The sequence below is a fragment of the Xenopus laevis genome, chromosome 7S, assembly GCF_017654675.1.
Source record: "Xenopus laevis strain J_2021 chromosome 7S, Xenopus_laevis_v10.1, whole genome shotgun sequence".
Classification (NCBI taxonomy): Eukaryota; Metazoa; Chordata; class Amphibia; order Anura; family Pipidae; genus Xenopus; species Xenopus laevis.
The window spans coordinates 40,293,845-40,308,269 of NC_054384.1; the positions used below are offsets into that span (position 1 = coordinate 40,293,845).

A 14,425-nucleotide genomic window follows, 5' to 3' on the forward strand; every position below is an offset into this window, starting at 1 on the left:
TGAAACACTGAAAATACTCTTACTAAGGTAGGCAACTACTTTCTTTTAGCAGGCACAAAGGGGCAGATTAATAATCAATCAACATCATGGACAGGTACAGTATATCACAAGAGCAAGTCAACTGCATTGGTTTATCCTGCACGGGTCCATTTTTTGGAACCCGTATCCGACCCGTACCCACAACCCAGACCTGCAACCTGTATTCTTACCTGCTTGGACCCACTACCCGACCCGCAAGTACCTTATCCGCAACCCGGACCCGCTGACCATCAGGAAGTGCCGTCATTGTAAACAGGAAGTGACATCATCGAAAGTAAGCGTGATCACAAAAAAGGAGTAAAAATCGATATTGAGACTCATTTGGTGACCTTGCCAAATGAGTGGATCTCTGCATGTATGGCCACCTTTAGCACCAGTCATTCATTGCAACATACCGCTCATCTATTAATGCTCACCATGATATAGAAGCGGTGTACACAATCAAGCGATTAGCTATAAAGGGCAACCTACCACTATGGTTCCGAGTTACAGCTGAGAGATGAATCTTCTGGTTCCTAAGGTTGCAATACTTCCATAATGCTACTTCTCTTAAGAGTTGTGGAATCTGTCAAATGAATTAAAAAAAAAAAAAAAAAAGAAAGAAATTCAATGCAAAACATATTTAAAATTATTAATATTAATTTTAGCTTTTACTGCAAAGACAATTTAATTTATTTTCAATATAGAGGTAAAAACTCTTTGTCTAGTATAAGGTTTGAGTGCAGGCTTAGAAATTGAACTGCTTTCTGGTTGCTAATGAATCATCCAGAGAACAGTTTTGGGGTCAAAATGGAAGATGAATAGAAAGAACAATACAATACACAAGCTATACATTCAAACCTCTGCCCGATTGCTACAAAACAACTTTAGCTATCAGAAACAGGTTTTTGCTTTTTAATTTCCTAGTTAGAAATTTGGCAGGGCTTTCACTGATACTTAACACTGTATGGTTGTTTTTAACGCAGCCAAAAAAACATTCTGACATAGATCATAGGAATACCAAGTAAAGTAAAACTTGTGTATTTTTTGTGACTGTCAGAAAATATCTGGAAAGTGTCAATAAATGTGATAAAATATTCTGGCAATCCATTTTATAAATCATCCTTCAGGTTCCCAAAAACACGAATAGTGAAATAAAGGCAGATCTAATATAGCTGTTTAGTTCAATGGAAAACTAAATACCTGGTTGTTTTCATTAAGACTTCTAAAAAAATTATCCAGTTCACAAAACTGAGAACCTCCACCACTGAACACATTTCCAGATAAGCAAAATGGAATTTCTGGTAGAGATAAACTGTATGAATAACAAATGCCATACATATTTTTACACAGCAACTGCCTGCCACACACTGATAACAGAAACCAACAACTGCAGAAAAGAGCATAAATTCTATTTATTTTGGTCATGTTGAAAAAGTGTGTATATAGCTGTATATTTCCTTTCTAATGTCAGTTAGAAGTCAAGTACATTTTATCAAAACTTTTTTTTTTCACCTCTAGTATAGCCAGAGGCATCTTGAAATTATAGGTTAGAGAGCAAATGAGATGAAGGTTGGTGTCCTCAGACCGGCATTTTAGCAGTGGTGTTGATCTATATAACCTACCACTTTTCTAGAAATGCAGTTTGGTGGCTATGCCACTTTTGGTTCAGGCTCTCTAACGGAGGAGCATGTGTCAATCTTGGATTGCACATGACAATGCTTATTCGGGTGGGGGGGCCCCTGAGACCCCAGTTCCAGAACTGTCAACTCAAAGGAATCTGCACCGCATGAAGCACAGTGCTGCAGGAGAGTGGTCTCAAATACCATTCCAATGCCACAGAATGTTTACTGCGCACATAAACTTTCTAAGCTAAAAGCCTGGTGGAATAGCTAAATTTCGGGTGACGGGAAGGACACATAATTCAGGTGACTCCAGGAATAATGGGGGACTTGACAGCTCTGCAGTCCAACACTGAGATTTCTTTATCCGTTAGCCCCAGGCCCATGCTCCTGTTACTTGCCCTGGGAACTTTTGAGTAAGCACCACAAAGCTCTCATTCCTTTTTCGTGCTGGGTGAGCATACAGTACACCTGTCTCTCTATGTCAAGACCATTGAAGAAAGAAGAAATGGAAGAAGACATTCTCTCTGCAGTGCTTGCTCAGAAGTACTGACCCAGGGTATCAAGGTAAATTACTATATTACTATAAACACTGGGGAGTGCCACTGTTATACAGAAAGCTCTGAATTACAGGAATGCCATTTCCCACCAAGTCAATTTAAAGCAAATAATTAAAAAAAAATTAAGAAAAAAAAATGTACTCAACAGTGCATGTATCTCTCTCTAGGCCAAGGCCATTGAAGAACGAAGAAATGGAAGAAGACATTCTCTCTGTGGTGCTTGCTCAGAAGTACTGGCCCAGGGTATCAGGTAAATTACAATATTATTATAATAAATGGGTTGTGCCACTAGCACTGTTATACAGAAAGATATTAATTACAGAAAGGTAATTTCCCCCCAAGTCCATTTAAAGCAAATAATTACCTTTTTAAAAAATTATTTGATTTTTCTCTTTGATAATCAGTACCTTGTACTTAATCCTAAAATTCCTTACGCACACAATTTCGACAAATAGGATTGGGTACACACAGGTGTGGCTTAGATCACATAACATACATGTAAAAGTTTATATGACTGGCAAACAGGGTGCCACCTTTCCTGGAAAAAAATACCGGCCTTCCTATAGATTTATCTTTTTTCCCTATTAATAACATTGGGATCATCCATCATTTCTACCAGTCAAGCCGGTAAAATACCGGCCAGTTGGCAACCCTACTCACAAAATCTTGTCCGCATCTGCACAAGATTTTGTGGGATGCTACAAAATCTGTTTGCTGCTGCTGTAATGTAAATTGGATAAGAAAAATTCAAAGTCTCCTGTATTTTAATGAGAAAGAAAAGTCTTTCAGACACCATAAGATTTATTTTCCAACAGGTGCATCATGTCGGAGAGCAAAATGTTCCATATAGTTTACGCATCACACCAAATACGCATTCAACATAATCAAACTACAATAATGTAGTTTAGTTTTAAGAAGGTACCCAAAAGACCAGTTTCTTGTAAGAGGTCACCCCCAATCATGAAAACAGTGCTTTTTGTAGGAAGACTGAGGCAGAAACGTCTGTCTCAGTATTGAAGTTCCCCAAATTTTCATTGAGGGTGGTGCACAGATTCTCTGGTAAGCAGACCCACCCTTGCTGGTTTAAACTATGCCCAATGCATACTACAACACTAACCACAAAAGGCAAACAAAGAAAAACCACAACAACAAAAAACAAACATTGATACACATTAGAATCTATTTTTCAGACACATTTGTAGTCTTCCTGAATCTGCTGAGTAGCATCCTTTCCACAACATCAGACTTAACAACAAACAACTGATCACTTTTGTAAATAACCCCATAGCTAAGATTTTTCTCTTACTGCACACTTTTTATCATCAACTTTGCTTTTTTTTTGCATTTATTCTTCCTTCCTCCCCACTTTGGCAACAAGGCTGTTTCCTCTCACCCCCGCCCTCCACCACAGAAACAAACCCATTCTTTACTACAATAACCCATCTGACTGCTCCAACTATTATAAAACATTTCAGTTGAAACATTAAGAAACTTATCATGTTCTTTCTTTTTGTATGTGCTTTTGTACATACACTTTTGGACAGATACATACCATACTACACCACCAAAAGTGTTGAGACAGATTTTGGGCCAAAAGTTCCCCAAAATCACTTCTAAAGGAGAGGAGGAAGATTGTGGTGGCTCAGCCTCTAGAGAAGTACCCTGGGCCAGTGCAGTTTTCATTTAACAGGAGCACTGGTCTGGGGTATCATGTAAGCAATTATAACCACTGAGGGTGCCAACCATTTGGGATCTTTCTCCTGTAGGCTAGGGCCACTTGACCCAGATCTTGGCCTGTGTGTCTCCACAGGCTGAGAATCTACTGCACCTCTTCTGCTCCACTGCAAGCAGACGCGGTAGACTTTTGCACAGAAATGTGAGATTTTGCATATCGCTCTGAAATCCACCATGCCTGCAGCACAGAAGACGAGAAGAGGAGCCGTGGATTCTCCGCCTGCAGAGAATCAGTGTTATGTAACCCCAGCCTTAAAGCACTGGTTCTAATGCTTCATTATCCAGCCACATGCTTGCCACTATCAAAGAACATAATTTACTTATCGATCCATGGATTGATCCACACAATCTATATATGGGGGCTCTCTCTATACAATTTGTTGCATTAGATGCTTTTTAAGAATAATGTGTAATACTTTCTTTACATATACAGAAAGAGGGTACAATTAGTTTTGCACAGATCTTTATAATATCCCCGTCTGCAATGGTTCCTTTAATGCAGTGGTCTCCAAACAAGTGGCTTGTGAGCAACATGTTGCTCCCCAACCAGGTTTACAGCGAAACAGAGCCTCCTGTAGGATGCCGTCTTCATAGGTGCTACAAAATAGCCAATCAGAACCCTTATTTGGCACCCCCAGGAACTTTTTCCATGCTTGTGTTGCTCTCTGACTCTTTTTACATTTGAATGTGGCTCATGGGTATAAAAGGTTGGGGAACCCCACTTTAACGAATGTTTTGTAATACTTCCCTATTATGTTTAAACAAAAATATAAGTTTATATCACCACTCATTAAGGAAATAATGGCCATACACGTTTGCATATTTATTTTTATTGACTGCTGTGTTTGATCCTTTCTGTACAAAATGTATTGTTATGCAAATACAAAAAAGGCTGGCACATTCCAAACCACACTCCACAAGTTGATGGAGTAAAAAAGTATTTATTTAGGAAAAAAACATCACAGCAAAAAGCCTTACGCGTTTCGTGCCTTAGAGGCACTTAATCATAGTGATTAAGTGCCTCTAAGGAACGAAACGCGTATAGCTTTTTGCTGTGATGTTTTTTGCCTAAATAAATATTTTTTACTGCATAAACAGTGTGGTCCGGAATGTGCCAGCCTTTTTTCTATTTGCATTTGTTTGCCTCCCTGAGCTGAAGGTCTGGGGCTTGAGCACCTGGACCCCTCATTGATTTGGGTAAGTCTACTCAAATTTAAACTATGTTTGACACTGAATGCCCTCTTTTTGTAAATAATTTTTCGTGACATGTATTGTTATACTGTAAAAGGTATAGTGCTGCTTACACAGCAGTACAATATAAACACATGTGACTTGATGCCAGTCTTCATAGGCTTACAGCAAAGGAGCTTCAACTGCTGCTATGATCTGGTGGAAAACAACAGTAGTCAAAACATCCATATGTACCTATCACTGCTTATTGCAATGGTGACCATTGCAGCAAAGAACCATGATAGACAGACCACAAGGGAAGAAATATTTGCCATTACCACCAAATTCTACCCCATGTGACATTCAAAACATCCCCAATAATACCCTGCTGCTACAGTAAGTTACATCTATTGCATACGTTTTTGCCAAAATCTGCAAAGACCAATGCAGTACAAATACACACAGGAGCTGATAAAAGGGATTATGCTTATCTTCACTTGGTTAAGGACAGAGTCACACGCTGCAATTCGGGGAGATTAGTCGCACAGTGGCAAATCTTCTCTTGTATGGGGCGACTAATCTCCCGAACTGCCTCCCCTGCCTGCTAGGACATAAATCGCCAAGCAGGATGGCACTCAGAGTGATTTGTTTTTTTTTTTTTTTTTTTTTTGTTTTTTTTTTTTTTTTTTTATATATTCTTTATTTAAGAAACAAGCATTATCATATACAGAAAAAGGAAAGAACAAAATATTCACATAGCAAGTACATTGAATCCAATAATTTCTCATACAAAGTGTGTCAAAGAAATAGCGCACAATGAAATGAAGCAAAAGCATCAGATCAATTATAGAAACACATTATCTCAGTTACTAATCTAGGCGTCAACTAGATAGAATCAGTCTTGGTCTGTGAAACTGGAAGTATGACTTGCCTATGTAGTACTAATATTCACCTGGTAATTAATACAATAGTACCGAGATAGAAATAGCAATAACTAACCTCAATAGGATTCAGTTATACTCCAAGCCAGTGAAAAAATAATAATAAAAAAAACAAAAAAAAAGGGAAAGGGGAAGAAGTCAAAGACAAGAGAAAAGAAGAGAAAAGTGAGGAAACAGTAGAAGAGGTGCTCAGCCAATTCCTAACCAAAACACATGTCTGTCATAATACCGAAAATGTATCTATGCAAGTACCAGCGAGGTTATAGTGGTAGTAGCCCCAGTCCGGGCGGGATTACATCGGAGGCATAGTCGCCATAAATGTTACCCAAGTGGACCATGTCCGCACATAACTATCCTGTCGACCTTGTGCAAAGCATAGGAGTTCCTCCATGCGCATGATTGAGCCCATTTCTGTATACCATTCTGCAATCGAAGGTGTGATTACCGATCGCCAATGACGAGGTATCACCGTTCTGGCCGCACTCAAACAATATCCTGTAAGAGATTTCTTATGTAGAGTCACAGGACCAGGCAGCATTGACAGAAGTCCAATAGCAGGGTCAAATGGGAGATCAACACCCTCCACCTTTTTAATAACCTGAAACACCATTTTCCAGAAAGGAACAAGTAAGTGGCATTGCCACCAGATGTGCAAAGGGGTGCCAACCGTCTCAGCACATCTCCAACAAAGCTCTGACACTGACGGGAAAATTTTATGTAAAACATTTGGGCATTTATACCATCTAGAGAGGATTTTGTAATTAGTTTCTTGCGTTCTGCAAGCAACTGAGAATTTATGTGTTAAAAGGAAACTTGTGTTCCATTGATCTCGAGTAAACTCTACCTGTAATTCACGTTCCCATTTTTTAGTAAATTTAGGTAGGTCTAGTCTGCCAACAGACTCTATAAGCTTGTAAAGCGTGGAGATAAGGTGTTTCAGTGGAACTTTTGCTAAACACAGTTCCTCAAATGGTGTAGGAGGTGTAGATCTCACTTTCTTATTTTGGGGGGAACACAGCCAGTGTTGAAGTTGGTTATATTTAAACTTAGCCAAAAAGGATTCCGAGTTCCCTGAGCAAAGCTTAGAAAGCGGCAGTAAAGTATTTTTCTCCATTACATGGATACATGCAAAATGCTCAGTGCGCCCCCTCTCCAGAAAGCCTGCAGAGGCCATTCCTGGGGGAAAACCGGGGTTCCCCACAATTGGGTAAGGGGACCTTCCCGGGAGATCAAATTTGGGTTCAAGCGCAGATAATGGTCAGCACAGGATAGTATATCTCTACAAATTTTTGGCAAAGCGGAGGAAGGAGGTCTAAGAATCGGGTATAACCACCAAAGTGCTTGCAGAGGTCTATCCACCAAAGATTGTTCAATTAGGATCCATTTCTTATTTTTAGAATTATGAAACCATTCTAAGATTCTACTTAATAAAGAGGCTTGTAGATAATCTTTCAAGTTAGGCAATCCTAAACCCCCCTGTGCTTTGGGCTTGGACAAAATAAGTTTGCTAATTCTAGGCTGTGAGCCGTTCCAAATAAAAGTACAGAAAGCAGATTGTAAAACATCAAAGAAACGTCGTGGGGGCGCTATCGGAATTGTTTGGAACTGATACAAAATTCGTGGGAGAACATTCATTTTTATCAAGCTAATGCGACCAAACCAAGATAGCGTGAGAGGTTGCCACCGCTTAAGATCCGATTGTATTTGCCCCAACAGAACCATATGATTCAGCATAGAGAGTTTAGAAAGATCTGACGGAATCTGAATCCCCAGATATTTGATGGATTCAGTTTTCCATTTAAAAGGGTAGTTAGACTGCAAGGATAACTGTGTTTGATGCGAGAGCGATACATTCAAGGCCTCAGACTTATCCAAATTTATCTTATAATTGCTAAAAAGACCAAATTCTCTAAATTCCTGCATTAAGGATGGAAGGGAAATATGTGGTCGGGTAACAAATGCTAAAAGGTCATCAGCATACAATGCCAGTTTATGATTAACCCCTTTGATGAGTACCCCTGAAATATTTGGATTTTCTCTAATCGCTATAGCTAAATGTTCCATAACCAAGGCATACAACAGGGGGAAAGGGGGCACCCTTGTCGAGTCCCATTGTTTATCATTATAGGGTCCGAAAGTTGTCCATTGATTTTTAATCTCGCTTGTGGGTTAGTGTATAAAGCCATAATACGTTGTAAAGCATTTTGACCCAAGCCAATTTGAATCAGAGATTCCCGTAAGAAGGCCCAGCTGACCCTGTCAAACGCTTTTTCAGCATCCGTTGACAGGGCCAGCATAGGGATCCTATGACATGTGGCATGATCTATTAACGTAATAGCCTTCAGGGTATTATCCTTAGCCTCCCTAAAAGGGACAAAACCCACTTGATCCAGATCTATTAAATAAGGTAGATGTATTTTGAGTCTGTCGGCAAGAATTTTAGCGTAAATTTTAAGATCCACATTCAAAAGGGAAATCGGCCTGTAGCTAGTGCACGTTAATGGATCTTTACCTGGTTTTGAATTAGGGAAATGTGAGCCTCAAGCATAGGGGAGGGTTTGCAGGGATTCGAGTCTAAGTTATTAAAAGCATGCAGCATTACATTCTCAACATCCGGTTGCAGAGATTTATAAAAGATGGCCGTATAGCCATCAGGCCCAGGAGCCTTACCCACCGGTATACCTTTTATAGAACTCCGTAGTTCGTCTATAGAAATAGGGAGTTCGAGGAGATCAATCTCCTCTTGAGAAAGTTTCGGTAAAGCAGTCTTTGCGATATAGCTTTGTAACCGGGGTAAGAACTTATCCTTAGCTTTGTCAGTGGGGCTATCAATATTGTAGAGTGTTGAGTAGTAATGTTGCATAACTTTCAGGATATCATGGTTTTTGTACACTATGGTGTCCTTATTTGTTTTAATAGCGGGAATAAAGGAAGAACCTTGGGTCAATCTAACAGCTCTAGCAAGTAGTTTCCCAGGTTTATTACTATGCTCATAATATCGACTTTTGCATTTTAACAACGCTGCTACCGATCTCCTATTAAGTTCCCCTTTTAATAATTCCCTCGTCACTGTAAGCTCAGACCAAGTATCCCCATCTCTGGTGTTTTTATGCCTCTGTTCAAGCGTGGCTATTTTCTGGAGTAAACCAGAGATACGCATAGAGTGAGCTTTCTTTAACCTAGCCCCATGCTTAATAAAAATACCCCGAAGGACAGCCTTTAACGCCTCCCATTTTATTACTGGATGTGAATCATCTGAATCATGCACTTCCTGAAAGCCTTTTATTTCCCGTTTAACTTCAGACAAACAGTCAGTATCTTTTAAAAGGGAGTCATTAAGTTTCCAGTTCCAATTTTTACGTTCAAGGCCAGGTAGGGTGATTTCTAAAAATATTGGGGCATGATCGGATAACAGCTGAAGCCCAATTTTACAGTCCCCTACCCATTGCAAGGCATAATGAGAAAGAAAAAGGTAATCGATACGGCTATAAGATTGGTGGACCTGAGAGAAATAAGTATAATCCCTATCCAATGGGTGAAAAATCCTCCAGACATCCATTAACTGATGATTATGAAAGAAATTCTTAATACGTTTTAAAACCTTATAAGACAAATGAGAATGACCCGAGGAAGAGTCGAGTTTGGGGTCTAAGGCCAAGTTCAGATCGCCACCAAAGACAGTTATACCTTCGGAAAAGCTTTCAAGCCGGGTCAGGACCAAATCCAAAAATTTATATTGATCTTGATTAGGAGCGTAACAATTAACTAAGGTGATTTTATGTCCCGAAAGTTGAATTTTAAGAAAAATATACCTTCCTAACGGGTCAATTAAGGAATCTATCAAGGAGTATGTCAAATTTTTATGGAATGTTATAGCAACTCCTTTACTTTTGGAGTCAGGATTATCACTACAATACCAGTCATGGTAGTACCTATTTTTAAAGGATGGTCTGTGACCCAGCTTGAAATGCGTCTCAGAGTGATTTGTTTTCATTCACAAGGAAACTTCGGAAACCGAATCGCTCTGAGCGCCATCCCGCAGGTGATTTACATTCTAGCCGGCAGGAAGGCAGTTTGGGAAGATTATTCAACCCGAAGAAGAGGAGATTTGTTGCCAGGCAACTAATCTCCCCTAATCGGAGCGTGTCTCTGCCCTAAAACTCAGACTTAGGTAAATGAATCTTCAGCCCTGTGTGACAATAGCCTTAAGGTGGCCATAAACTGAAAGATCAGTTTGTTTGGCAAGCCAAACTTTTCCTGATATGCCAACCTTGAGGAGGCCGATATTGGCTTTAATCCAATCTTTTGGCCCTAGGGTTGCCACCTTTTAAAAAAAATCTTCACTGGCAGGTGGAGGGGGCGGGGTTAAAAGGGTGGGTTGTGATGCTAAAGGGGGCAGGGTCGTGACACTCTATTGACTGGGCAGGTTGTGACATCAAAGGGGGCAGAGCCAAACGCATACATTTGGCAAGAAGCCCTGGAAAAAAAGGGTTAGTTTTGAGCAGGCTGGGGGCAGGCCACTGGCTTTTTTTAGGTGTATTACAAATTTAGCGGCAGCTACTTTGCGGGTAAATTTGTAATACTGGCTAGGCCGGTAAAATACTGGCCGGGTGGCAACACTGTTTGGCCCTCAAGCTAAGTGATTGGATCACGATGAGAATACAGGCTGTCACAACAATAAACGGGATTCTCAAACCTGCCAGTTCGATATTTGCCAGAGTTTCAGCCACATATTAGTCAGCCCCTCAGATGGTCTCATAACAACCCAATAGAGAGGAAGATTTACACATAGGGAGATAAAAAAAAGTTTACAAGTAGGGTTTACATATGGGGATAAAGCAAAAGAAGGTTCATAGCCTGGATGAAAAGCAGAAAGAGAGCAAGAGGTACAGGCATATGATAAAAGGCAGAAAGAATGAGAAACATACACAAGATAAGTGACAGCATAAAAAGAGAACCAGGAACTACATAAGGGAAAAGGCATACACAAGATAATAGCAGGAACATATGCACATGACAATGCACACAGACCAGGACAAACAAATATATCAGCATTCTCATTAGGGCTCTAATTTCCATCTCAGTCATCATATACACTCATCCTGTATCTACAGTTTTTCGTTTAAAAACAAAGGGCGGGAACTTACCGCACTCACCCACTCTCAGAACACTTTACCAGAGTTCCACGGCATAGAGAGAACAGGCAATATCAAGAAATGCAGGAACTAAGCCGACTCTCCCTGTAGAAAGTTAAGGCATGCAATCTCAAGAAGCAAAACACAACACGAAGCCCACAGGAAGTAATCTTCCTATCCCTGCCTGTTCATGTCAGAGGGAGGGGCCGTAGTTTCACATTGATTACGCAGCCAGGGAGGAACAAAAACCAATACGAAAGTGTAGCCGGGAGAGACAGAGTTCACAATATGCCCCGATCGACTCACGCTTGTCTTTGATTAACAGCATTTATATAAGCAGTTACTGTAATATGACTGGCTTCTTGAAGTGACTAGCAAATATTACCGATTTATTAAAATAAAAAACTTTGAATATATTAGTATTGCTCTGTGTTGTTTTTGTTGTGCTTTTCTAGTGTACATTTTGTCTTGTATGTGCTCCTGGTGAGGCCCACACTGTGACATGTTCCATCTGCTGTTAGTGTCCTTGTCTATTTTTTTTATTTCCCTATATTTGTAATGGTACGTGCTTCCCACTGACTCTCGCTGCTCCTTCTTATCAACCATCCATTTCCTTTTGTGCACTCATTGTCCTGCCACATCCCCACGCAGACATTGTTTAATTAAGGTAGAAAACATATATACATATTCTTTGTCCTGTGGTGGGGTATAAGGCTTGTCACCCATTTTGGGAAAAATACCAGCATGCCTGTGCCAGTTCTACATTAATAACTTAAAGAACAATAGCAAAGCAGTGCTGGTTGGAAGGCTCTCTAGAGCTTTGAAAGCAAACGGAAGCGGAAGCCCTGCAAAGTAACTAATGCGAGCATATCTCAAGTGCCCAGCTGGGATGCGCAATAACTCTATATGAAGAACAACACAGGATAATAGCTTCAAGATTTGTACAGACGGAAGTGACGCTTTATCCTTCATGCCATGAGTAATCGCCGCTAATGTGTAATTTCCTGGAGGTTGTGGTTGCAGGGGGAGGATGAGGCGGGGTGGAGTTTTAGCTGTCCTTCCCGGCAGTTCAGAGGGAGTGAGAGAACATTGCAGGATTTTCTGTCAAATTGGGCTACTGATTTAAAGATTAGGCAGGGTTTGAAACCTGCAAATGTGCTTAATTGGACTAGTTTTTGTATGTCATGCAGTTTTCTACATTAAAAACCTTTAATAGTTCCTTTTTACCATTGTGTAACTGACCACCTCTCCCAGTGCATGTTGGGTAATGTAGTTTTTGTTAATCTGATTACTGCAAGTTTAATGTAAAACTACAATACCCAGCATGCAATAGGACTGACTGGTGTAGAAAGAAACATCCTTTTCTATTCCTCTTTGCCGCTGTCTGCTCTACAACCTGTTCCTTTTGTATCTGGTATACACAGCAACTTTCGGGAGCCACACAAATTCCTTGTCCGCCTCCCTGGTCTACTGATTTTAAATCCCCACAGCTTTGCCTGCATGCTCAGTTATGTCTCAGGAAGACACTTGTGAGTCACATCCTGCAAAAGGAGATAGCATTTTTTGATCAAAGCCCTTTAAAAAATAATTAACAGAATGTGAGTAGTTCCAATCTATCACTCCGATTTTTGTATTTTACGTTATTACACTATCAGCGCATTCTCTCCCTTACAGACACTCTTCAAGTCTTCGAAGTGCACTGATATCTACCAGTTCTTACTAATACAGGGAATGTGCCCAATCTGCTTGTTGGCAACAAACAACTCACTCCTGCCAACAATAACAATGCAGATTAGTTCAAGGACAAGCATCCAGCTGTGTAACTTTTCTCAAGGCATTAAAGATACCCAACAACCTAATTAAGATGTCATTTACTATCCATTTTATTATCCTGCTTGAGTTACTGCAGAAACTGCCATGAGACAACCTGCCAGCCTTTAGGTCTACAAAATAGGTGATACCAAACATTACAAAACAATACCGAAGTACTGTGGCCTGTAGGACATGCAAGTCATATGCTGTTTACTAAGCATATATACTACCAGAGAACTGACTCTGCAGCTCAGAGAAAACTATATTCAGATTAGCATACTGCTAGACTCTAGCACAACACAAAGGAATGATAGCTTGGGACTCTAACACAAAGGAATGATAGCTTGCAGCCTATTACAGACCTTGGTATACCAGGGCCCAGTAATTACTATAGGCCCAGTAATTACTATAGGCCCAGTGACACTACAGCATGATAAATGCAGCTTGTATAACACAGAGCATAAAACCTGCAGAAGGGCTACAGCTTAACACATCCATACTGCCTGGCCTTAGAAATATTGCAAGGGCCTACAAAACCCTGAACTGGTAACAGCTTATAGAGCATACCAACAACAGGACACAGTGAACCACTAATTGTGCTGCAGCGTTAGGCATGCTAATATCACAAATTACGAATTTTTGAAGATAGTAGTAAGCACACTAGGTTGCAGTTTACTTACCTGCATATTGCACAGCACAGCAAACCTAAAATCAGCTGAAGATTTTGCTATGCTTATTATTATTATTAACATGTATTTATATAGCGCCAACATATTGCGTAGCGCTGTAAAGTAAATGTGATTATAGTACTAAATCACATGAATTTTATACATATAACATATGGAGTTACATACATCACAATCAATACCGGTACAAAAGGTGAGGAAGATCCTATGCAAAAGAGCATACACTCTAAAGGGAAGGGAGTAAGGTGTGGGAGTGGGCAAGATTGAATTAAGTGGGTGAGAAATGTGGTACTGTATGTGGTGTTGCATTTGGTAGTTAAGCAGAGTGAGGGTAGGCTTCTCAAAAGAAGTGCATTTTATGAGATTTCTTGAAAGCAGAAAGGTTGGGTGAAAGTCGGGCAGACCGTGGGAGAGAGTTCCAGAGGAGGGGTGCAGCCCTTGCAAAGTCTTGAATGCAAGCATGTGAGGAGGTAATGAGCGAAGAGTTAAATAGCAGGTCAGTAGAGGAGTGTAGTAAGCGGTTGGGTGAGTATATAGAGATGAGTTCAGAAATGAAGGGTGGGGCAGAGTTATGAAGTGCTTTGGATGTCAGGGTCATTAATTTGAATTTGATTCTGAAAGATAGCGGAAGCCAGTGCAGGGATTGACAGAATGGCGAGGCAGAGGAGGAGCAGTTGCTGAGGTGTATGAGCCTTGCAGCAGTGTTCATTATGGACTGGAGAGGTGGCAGTCTCTGGAGGGGGAGGC

At 40.4% G+C, this 14,425-nt stretch overlaps 1 protein-coding gene across 1 annotated transcript in view; it reads right to left on the minus strand.

Moving 5' to 3' along the window:
- The window catches only part of tspan14.S (tetraspanin 14 S homeolog), a 37,233-nt gene extending 25,734 nt beyond the window's left edge, over positions 1–11,499 (minus strand). The window contains exons 1-2 of the mRNA XM_018239463.2: positions 11,193–11,499; positions 511–604 (exon numbers count right to left, since the gene is read on the minus strand). The gene's annotated coding sequence lies outside the window, so the exon portion shown is untranslated. The remainder of the gene's footprint in view (positions 1–510; positions 605–11,192) is intronic.
- Positions 11,500–14,425: the final 2,926 nt, after the last annotated feature.